We start from the raw sequence: 9,696 nt of genomic DNA, 5'->3' as shown, positions 1-9,696 counted from the left end.
ATTTGTGTGTTTGTTACAACCAAAATTAAGGCTGTTTATTCATTTAAAACCCCTGCCTGACTTAGCATTGGCCGTAATATTAAAGTTTTCACATATTTCTTTGCTTCTTATTAATGCCTATATTCCACCTAGTCAAGATAAAAGCTCTGTCAATAAAAAACTCAAAAAATTAGAAGCCTATTTAAATGATTTAATAAAATCCCATCCTCAAGCCATGCTAATTTTAGCTGGCGATTTTAATGCTAGGAGGGGTCAGAGCCTGGAAAAGTTACTTTTTTTAAACTACAACTCCCATCAGCCCCAACCAGCATGGCCACTGGAGTGGGCTGATGGGAGTTGTCGTCCAAAAAAGTAACTTTTCCAAGCTCTGGGATGGGTATATCCGACCATGCATTGTTTGCTAAATTTAAATCGGAGGTTCCAATATTTGACGGCCCTATGTCTATCCCTTCTAGACAATCTATAGATAAGGGTATAAATTATGCTGGACTATGTTTAATGCAATTAACATCAAAACAGAACTTAGTGCTACTAAATGGACATGCGCGAGGCGACTCGGTAGGAGAAACGACCTATCTATCAACTAGAGGAGCATCTCTAATAGATATGATATTTGTCTCTCAAGAACTGTTCCCTCTGGTTGATAGTTTTAAGGTCACGCCTCGACCCGAAAGTGACCATTACCCACTTATTCTAACGCTTGCTTTGAATCAGGGGCCTTTACTCTTAGATCAACAAGCCTTTGATATAGATGATGTAATAATACACCCAGCACGGATAAAGTGGCTACCTAAATTGGAGGAAAAGATTTTGAATAGACTAACTTCTACAGAATTACTAAGCATAAAAACTCAAATAATGTCTACAGCTCAAACTTTGGAGGTTTATAACTGCTTTAACCTTCTGTTGACCAAAGTTCGTGAACTGCTTGTTGCTAATTCTATGTTCAAACTGAGTGGCAGATTCCCTAAGTCGAAGCCCTGGTTTGATCAACAATGCCTGGCATATAAAAGACAACTAAATGCCAAACACCTAATCTATAAGAATTCTAGAACTCAGCAAAACTTGGTCAATTTTTGTGAATCTAGAAGGCAATTTAAATCCCTAATAAAAAAGAAAAAATGCCTAGCTTTAAAACAATCAAATCAAATCAAAGTTTATTTGCGGTCAAAGACCCATAAAATCGGTGGTTAATATACAATATTTGGAAGTGTGCGAATAGAATTAAAAACAAAATAATAGCTAATACAGAGTTAATACAAGAGTATAAAAGGAATTTAAAGTATTTGTTACAAGAATAAACAAAGTGGTTGTTCTCAAATATCATCAAGAAATCTGGTAATTAGAATTTCAATGTTAATACAATCACTTTAAAAGGTTTGAACGTTTAAGCTGAGCTACATACAGATATTTGGCTACTGCTCTCGTATATTGTTTGTTCAGACTGCTCAAGAGGCATATTATGAGCTCCTTAGAAGATTTACTAGAACATTTTTCTATAATTGGAAAAATATAGTCATGACGTTCCCGATCAATCCTGGCAAAGCCTCCTGCAAGCTTCCAAATTAAAAAAATTGGCTATTTTTTGGCGGCAATTAGCCCTTCATTGGCCTAAATCATCTTTTAAGTTTGAGTGTACAATTGCCCCAACTGTATGGGAAGATTACTATGGTAATCTGTTCCAAGCGACTAGTTCTGGATTCTCGCAACCGTTGCAATTACCATCTGAAATTCCTTTTTGGCCGCCTGTTACAATTGTCGAAGTGATGGAACTTATTGAAGATCTGAAGCCAAATAAGGCCCCTGGTCCGGACAGTATACCTCCGGAAGTCTTTAAGGCCAATGCTGAGTGGTGGGCCCCAATCCTAGCAGTATTGTTTACTACAATAAACTCTACATTACAAATTCCTGAGGGTTGGGGAACTGCAATTATTGTACCCATTTATAAGAAAGGCTCCACTTTAGATCTGACAAATTACAGGCCTATAAGTTTACTTAATATAATAAGTAAATTATACTCAAGTTATCTGTATAAAAAATTATCATATTGGATAAATCAAAATGAAATTTTAGCCCCAGAACAGGCTGGGTTTCGTTTAGGACATTCAACTCTTGATCACGCCCTCGTTTTGCAACACTTGGCAACTAAGAATGCTTGTAAAAAAAGAGGAGCCTTGTTTGCTGCTTTTATCGACCTTAAATCGGCATTTGACCTGATATCGAGAACAAGATTATGGTCCAAATTATTAGACCTGGACATAGATAGGCGCCTATTGATATTAATACAGGGTCTTTATGATGATACGTACCTACAAATTCGTTGTAATAACAAGGGGCATCTAACAAATCCAATTCCTACTTTTAAAGGGGTAAAGCAAAGATGTATATTGGCACCCCTACTGTTTAATATTTATATTAATGCAGTGGTGGAAAACCTTGCTTCTATTCCCTCTCATCCTCCGAATTTAGCTGGCTCACCGAGATTCTGCCTCTTATATGCGGATGACATAGTACTGTTATCCCAATCACCGATTGGTTTGAAAAGACTCTTGAGGGCTTTTGCTTCTTTTTGTTTGAAAGAAGAACTTATTATAAATTATGAGAAAACGAAAGTCCTAATTTTCACAAGGAGAAAAATAAATCATGTATGGAGAATTAATAACTATTGTATAGACCAAGTTAAATCCTTCAGATATTTAGGAATTGTTTTTCAATCAACAGGCTCATTGCAATTGCACCTTAAATACTCTATGCTAAATGCCAAGCGTACAACTAAGGCTCTATTATCATTCTTTTATAATAAGGGTGGACAACTTGTTCCACCCATTATAAAAATATTTGTAGCAAAAGTTGTCCCACAATTACTCTATGGCTCACAAATAACCACAAGTGAGAACATTTTAGTTTTAGAATCTATCCAAAACTCATTTCTCAGAGCTATTCTTGGAGTACCTACATGTGTGCCTAGTTTTATACTGAGGTTGGAAGTTGGTTTACAATCCATTGAATCCCTTGTTTGGAAAATGAAACTATTGTTCTGGCTCAAATTGCTATTCAATCCGATAGGTCTGGCCCCGCAAGTTTTATTGGATTCCTTTGGTTCCCCTTGGGTTAAAACTGTTCTCGCTAAAATATATAATTTGGGATTTTCCATTCCCAATATTTTACAGATGGGCTTTAATTTGGCGAGCGCAACGATTAAAAAGCGACTCAGTGATATTGATTTTCAAGAGCATTTAATGCAAATTAGGAATCAAAGACATAACCCCAAATTTTGCACTTTAATGTCTTATTTATCGGCTTTGGACTTACCTAAATATAGGAGAGCTTTTACATTAATTAGACTAAATATACTCCCTTCTGCTCTCCTCGAGGGCAGGTATAATAAAATACCTTACTTAAAAAGGCTATGTCCTTGCGGATACGACGAGATAGAAACTAGCGAGCATGTGCTTTTTCGTTGCTCCTTTTATCAAGACTTAAGACAACAACTAATCGTGCCCATTTTAAAGTCAGTACCCGGTAGATCAGAAAGATTTTATGTGGATTATTTACTAGGGGATTGTTCTCCCCAAGTTACTCTTGTAGTTGCCAAATACACAGTTGCTGCAATCCGTTGGAGAAAAATATGTATCCCTGATTGTTAAATGTGTGCCTTTTAATTTTTTAAATATTTAAAAACTTTTATACCTCTTTGTGAATTAATCTTTTGATATTGTTGCTAATATTTTATTGTATCTGGTCTTTGACTGTAATAAAGTATCTCTCTCTCACTTAAAAATCAAAAGTAGTAGTGAGTTTTCTAATTGTTAGCATCTGAACAAAGACAAAATTAAAAGTAGGCCAATTGCATCCCTAATCTTTAATGTGCTACTTGCTTCTAAAATGATAATCAGAGCAACCACTATCATACTGAGTTGCAAAGCCTTTCACAGCCTTCAGATCATTGTCATGGGTTGGATCTTGGGGGGGGTCACTTTCCCCCCCTGTCCTCCCAGACCAAAATTCCTGTACCTCTATTTCAGCAAAGAACATAAATCCAACATCCTGCTCCTACAGTGGCCACCCAAATGCCTCAGGGAAGCCCACAAGCAGGAAACGAGGCTAATATCGCTCTGCGGCTAATGTTCTCCAGCAACAAATATTCAGGCATTAGGGTAGCCACCTACACATTGCCAAAAAGAACCAAAACAGGGCACCAGTTTACATGAAATTTACATGTGGTAATTTACACATATAGGCACAAGTTTTTTTTAAAAAAAATGACTGTAATTTAAATAGAACTATGATACATCTCTCCATAGTGGGGAAGACACCAGGTGGCTTGTGTGCCTGCTCAGTCTGCTGCCCAGGTGCTGCTGTCGATGGGCAACTTCAAGGCTTCTCCTGTCCCTCTTAATGGTTACTCATCTTTAACCAAAATTGGACTGGACCGCTCCCTAATAAAAGACCCCTTTGAATATAGGACTGTTCTCTGTGTAGTAGGTTACACAGCCACCTTATGAGGCAAACTGCCTCTGATACTGGAGCTAATTTATAGCCATCATGATTCATAATATATAGCCATGAGGTCTTACTTCACCTCAGTGTCATGCCCGGTTTGAGGAAGGCCCTTGACAAAATGTCCTCTGGTGGGCACCCTTCCTGTCTCCGTGGACCTTTCCTGTTGCCTCGGTGTATTTTCTGACAGCAGTGACAGCTGCATCAGTGCTCTGAAAGAGCACCAAGGGGCTGAGAGACACCATTTGAACTGATGTTTAAGGGGGGGGTGATGTTCCTGTATTAATGTATATATGGTAAGTGCTGTTTGTATAGAAGATATGTGGTAAGTGGAATGAAAGAGGAGGGGGGAGTAAATGAGCAGTAGAATGCTGGATGATTGGCTGAGTGTTTGGATGGCTGAGAGTATAAATGGAAGGATGACAGTTGAATCTGGGTGGACGTTGGTGGGTTTTTGAGAGTTGTTTGAGAGGTGTTTGGTGGTGTTTGGAGGTGGATGTCAGGAGAGTGTGGAGAAAGAGAGAGTGGGAGTTCTAGTTTATGATAAGTCAAGTATCATAGTAACAGATGAAACCATATGCTTATGTGCCTTTATAAAGTAATCTTGTTATCTCTGTTATTTAATAAATACTTATTTAGTTTACCAAAGGCCTGATCCTTGGCTGGGGTTTCACAGACCAGAAGGGAGGGTAAGGTAAATACCAAGGCTGAAGGGTAACAGTAACAAATGGTGGCAGCGGTGAAGGGAAGAATATAACACCACAAGTATCCAGAGCAAACCAGAATTATATGCATTCTGTATAGATCAAAGGGATTGGGACAGCTTAAGCACGCAGTCACAGAGGTAACCTGATTGAGAGAGACTCAGGCAGAGTCTCTGGGGATACTGGTTATAGGACGTGACTGGTGGTGCTGCCTAACAGGGGGATCTGGTGAGGTCTATGCTAGAGCAGAGAGAGAAACCATAAAAAAAGGACAGTCCGGACTGGTGGAGTCCCTGGTGGTGCCTAGTGACAGGCAGTAGCCACGAGCAGGTAGGAACCTGACAGGGAGAGCCAGGGAAGGGCGTCACAGGGGGGTCCAAGGCAAACATCAACAATGGGCCCTGCTGAGGTGCTGAGTCCTTGGCAGTCATCCAGGGATGTTGTATGCTGGTGCTGGGCCTACCTCACTTTTTTCAACTCTTCCTTGACCTCACCTTTTGGCCAAGACATAGAATATATGTTGTTTCCTCCATCCAATGAAGCTAAAAAAACCCTGCTCAGTAAGGGGACATCCTTAAATTCTCCATGCTATAAATTACCATCCATATATGCAATGTGAATCTCAGCTGCTAGGGCCAGAGCCTTTTTAGATGTGACCCCAAGGTTATGAAATAACCTCCATTTGGAATTAACCTCTATATGGAATTAAGGAATTATTCTACTTTTCCTCTTTTAGAAGTCTGCAAAAATCCTTCTTCCTCTGGTCTTTGGGGTTTCCCCTCTGAGGGATTTTGTTGGGGTAGACATGTAAGTGAAAAACCAAAAAGGACTCTTAGTACCTTAAAAGTGAACAGATTTATTGGGGCATAAACATTTGAGATCTGGAGCCGACTTCATCAGATAAATGAAGTGTAATTACAGTTGACAGATATACATATTTACATATTTACACACACAAGTATAGAGGAGAAAAATGGAGCCAAAAGGCTGTGAAATGCAAGTGGTACAGTCAGTGCTATTTTGACATACAGGTCAAATGTATAGAAGTTAAGTGCAGTAGTCTTTTACAACAGATGCTATGTGGCAGTAACACATTCTTTGTTACACCTAAAGTGGGATAGAAATGTTGATATGGATTGAGTACTAACTGAAGAGAATCAAACTTATCCATCCTGTCTATAGTTTAGCAGTGCCATATTGAATCTCACTTTTAAGGTTCTAGGATGGAAGAAAAATGACTTTCCGTTTAGCAGCAGAGTTTATGGGGGGTGGGTACTGAAATACATCACTGTTTTTTTAATGTTGTCATTTTTTTTTTGTATCAGATCTGTGTCCCATTTATCTTTTGAAGAGAAATTGGCCTATGCGGAAGGCCGGAAGGCATTGCTGCCCAGTGATAACGTATATCATGCTGGAGAATGAGGAGGTGAATTATACATACCCTGATACCAGTGTGGTGTAGTGGTTAAGGTGTTGGACTACAACCTGGGAGACCAGGGTTTGAATCCCCACACAGCCACAAAACTCACTGGGTGATCTTGGGCCAGTCACTGCCTCTCAGCCTCAGAGGAAGGCAATGGTAAACCACCTCTGAATACCGCTTACCACGAAAACCCTATTCATAGGGTTGCCATAAGTCGGAATCAAATTGAATGCAGTCCATTTCCATTTTATTGATGTCATGGTTGATTTTATTAGGTCCCTGAATGATGCCTGGATATGAGCACAGTGTTGGCATCTGGGTTTGTTGCACCAGTCTATGTCTGGTTAGTATCATGTTTGCATGGGTTCATGCCTAAGGCCCCTTCCCCCTTTTTCTGGTAAATATAACCCATTCCAAATGGCTCAAGACACCAGCTGTTGCCGTCACTGCCACTGGCACCTTGAAAATGGAGCCTCAAATGCTCCTGAGAGTGATGGGACATGATGATGTCCTGTCCCTCACAGGGACAAATTATACAGAAAAAAAGATGGCCGCCCCTATAATGGTGGCAGTCAGGCATTCGAGTCAGCTGTAGTGGATTTAACCCTCAAAGAAATGAGAAACATTTTATTTAAAAGTCAGGCTTCAGACTAACTCATATTACTGTCAGTAATGCGAAATCTGAGGGATAAAATCAGAGGGAAGTTATGTTCAATCCACACATTTGTCTGGGAGGTGTGGGGTTAGGCCAGGTTGTCACAGACTGAATTCCTCAAGCCTCGGCCAAGGTTTCAGACAGGGAAATCCCCTGCTCTTCCAGGAGTTGTTGGGAATTGAACCTGGAACCTTCTGCATGCAAAGCAGAGGCTCTAGCACTGAGCTATGGCCCTTTCCAAAGATTGTAGCAAGCCACAGATTAAGCCCACATCCACACCAGACATTTATTCCACTTTAAACAGTCATGGCTTCCCCCAAAAAATCCTGGGAAGTGAAATTTGTGAAGCGTGCTGAGAGTTATTGGGAGACTTCTATTCTCCTGACAGAGCTCCAGTGGCCAGAGTGATTGAACAGTCAGCCCCTCTTCTCAGAGAATTCTGGGAATTGGAGCTCTGTGAGGGGAATAACAATGTCCTAACCATGTCCCAGGATTCTTTGGGAGAAGCCATGACTGTTTAAAGTGGAATAAATGTCTGGTGTGGATGTGGCCAGAGTCAACACGTGCTGTCCTGTCACTTTCCTTTCTGGATCTGCCCTGTGACAGGCTAGTCCTGGACACTAGTCTGGCCTTGTTAATCTGTTTATTGGGGTGGGTGGGATTTCCTGATGCAAATCCTTCAGGTATGAATCCTTGTCCAAGGAACTGGAACAAATGAGACGGCATTATAGGGCTTGGCAGTAAGACAAATTGTGTGTATGCTCTGGGTGATAGCAGGGAGTAGAGATAGATATGTGCAGTGGTCAGTGAGCTACTACAGAAGTATTACAATTGTGTTGAGAAAATGAATCCATTCTGTAATCTTCTGTTCTTGGTAAGGTGGCCAGGTCATGAAGACAATGGGGCTGTGGCACCTGTAATAGTTGTATAGAAGAGGAAATTTTAGCACAACAAACTACAACTGCTGAAATTCCCGGTTCTCACAATTATTAAAGATGGAAGCGTCCCACTCTCTTTCTCTCCTGGCCACCCTAATTATTGGAGGCTGTCAGTGTTTCTGTTGATTGGTTTTATTTTATTGGGTGGTATTCAGCTAAATTCTTGAGCTAGCAGAATGACTTCAACTAGCACAAAGGGATTCCCCCCCAACGTGTGCTCCCCACACTGTCCTCACTGTCCAAAGGGTTAGGAAACTCCCAGAACAGATTTAGGAGGTATGGGAGGGGGGAGAGGGAGAAAATTCTATTGCACAAGGAAAAATCCTTGTGCATCAGAAAGAATGTTGAATTAGTATGACCCAAAGTTATTTTGCTTCTTTTCATCTGGCTTTTTAAAACTGATTTTTGAAAACATGACAGTAGTTTTGCTTTCTCTCTGTGTGTGTTCTCACTACTTTCAACACATGCTGGAAAAAGCATGCTGCTTAAAAATACTGTAAATAAGTAAATAAATAAACAACATTATTTATTTTGATTCTAAGAAAATAATTTCTGGGCTAGTGTAGTTAGTTACCCATTAATTAGTTATGCTAAACTAGAGTTAATTAAATTGTATAAGATTATTCTAATCAGGGGTTAGTTTTTTATTTGTTGGTTGTCTGAAGTATGTGGAGAAAATACAGAGCCCTTTAGACTGGGGGGGGGGGTGTCCACCATATTTTCATTCCTCATTTTTAGCCTGACCTATTTTGCCACTACACAGCAAAATGCAGCTTTTAGGTTACATAGGTGGTTTTTTTAAACAAATTAAAAAATTACATGCTATAAAGACATAGTGCAAGCCAAATGACACCCTGCTATCCCACGCTAGGCTAACAATTTAAAATGTCTTGCTGCACCCTTCAGACACCAATTCTTGCCCACATCAATTCCTCCCCCCCCCTTTATTTTATTTTATTTTTAAAGTGAAACTTGTGAGGAAAAGGCAGAGAAGAGAAAACAGTATGTGAAGCAGGAAGATCACAAATATTTCCAGATAAACACATACTTGGTTGGAAGAAGCAACAAGAGCTGCTGTTCATTCACATGGGTCACATACAGCCACAAAGCCCTCTGGTTCAGCGTCCCCTCAGAGCACTTTCAAGTGATGAGTAAATTTCTCAGCAATGGCAATATACAAAGTCTTTTTAAATCACCCAACCAATGTAACAACTGCGGCATCCTTCCAGTCCTGCATGATGATCAAGCTAGCAGCCACCAAAAGGTACATGATGAGAGGCTTTAGAGAGGAAGTCCAAGAACACTGAAAGTAAGCACAGCTTTGGATCAGGTACCATTACATGGCCAATTCTACTACTAATTTCATTCAGAACTGTTATCTAAAAACAGCACATGTGAGGGCAGGGTCAGCATAAATGCCAGTAGGTGCCAAGAGAACCGCATTGCCGCCAGCAAAGGTGGCTGTTCAAGTTCTGT

This window comes from Rhineura floridana, chromosome 11 (assembly GCF_030035675.1).
Source record: "Rhineura floridana isolate rRhiFlo1 chromosome 11, rRhiFlo1.hap2, whole genome shotgun sequence".
Lineage (NCBI taxonomy): Eukaryota > Metazoa > Chordata > Lepidosauria > Squamata > Rhineuridae > Rhineura > Rhineura floridana.
Note: the sequence above shows the minus strand (reverse complement) of the source record.